This window comes from Drosophila gunungcola, unplaced genomic scaffold (assembly GCF_025200985.1).
Source record: "Drosophila gunungcola strain Sukarami unplaced genomic scaffold, Dgunungcola_SK_2 000001F, whole genome shotgun sequence".
NCBI classification, from domain to species: domain Eukaryota; kingdom Metazoa; phylum Arthropoda; class Insecta; order Diptera; family Drosophilidae; genus Drosophila; species Drosophila gunungcola.
The window spans coordinates 18,550,759-18,551,818 of record NW_026453197.1 but is presented as its reverse complement, the minus strand read 5'-3'; positions in this window follow the sequence as shown (position 1 = coordinate 18,551,818).

The following is a 1,060-nucleotide window of genomic DNA, read 5'->3' as shown; positions in this document are numbered from 1 at the left end:
GAGCTGCAGGAAAATGAAAATCTCTTATCAACCTCTTAGTTATATCTCTAGATCCCAGATCTCTGAGCACACTGCGATGATCATCATTATGATGATGCTGATTCTAACTTAAATTGGTCCGCTTCGCAGTGTGTGCCGGTGATAATGATGGTGATGGTGACAGATCTTGAGCTCTGCTTGTTGGTGTTTTGTTGATGCGACAAGATCGCCGAGAGATAATGTCTCCCGTAATGTATTTTCTTGAATGGAGATAAAACGCTAACGAGACCTGAGCGACGGCTGACGTGCGACAATGTCGCGATCTCCGCCAGAGTGACTGGCAGTATCTATCTGGAATCTAGCGAAAAGATCACTTGGTAGGCCAAGGTTCACCTCCCAGAGGGGTTGGGGCCTTAAGATACAGATACACCCCCTGAGATAGAAAAAAACTGGGGATTAAAGGCGATTCACATACAGAAACAGCGGCACAAGACACAGTGAAAAGTAACAATTATTTTTGATCTACTAATCTCTTTTCGGAATTTGTTGATTACAGGACTTAAAAGGTGTAACCTTTTTGGATTAATCTGTAGATCACATAGCTACAGTTTTCTAGCTACAGTTAAAATTTTAAAATTTTTGTTCTGTTTTTTGCTGATCACTTTGAAATGAAATGAGAAATTCTTCAAGGTAGATGGATACTTTTGAACACCAGTTTTTTCTTACTTTATCTCACAATTGAAAATCAGCCGTATTCAAAGGCGGTAAAAAAATCTTCCCTGCACTTGAAAATTCCACCAAGAACAGCCTTGGGGCTCTTAAACGGATTCGAACAGGAAAATCGTGTGAAAACCAAAAAAGTCTTATGCATTTCCTCAGAGAAGATTTCTATAAATTTGTCCAACGCTGCGAATCGAAGCAAAGACCGAACTTAACTGTCCAGAATTGAACATATACATTTTTGATTAGACCTCGACATGGATACAAAACATACATTAAAACACATTACCTGATAGGGAAATTACATGGGCAAATCGATTGATTGATTGGGATCAAAGCACGTGTTATGGGGCGATAATTA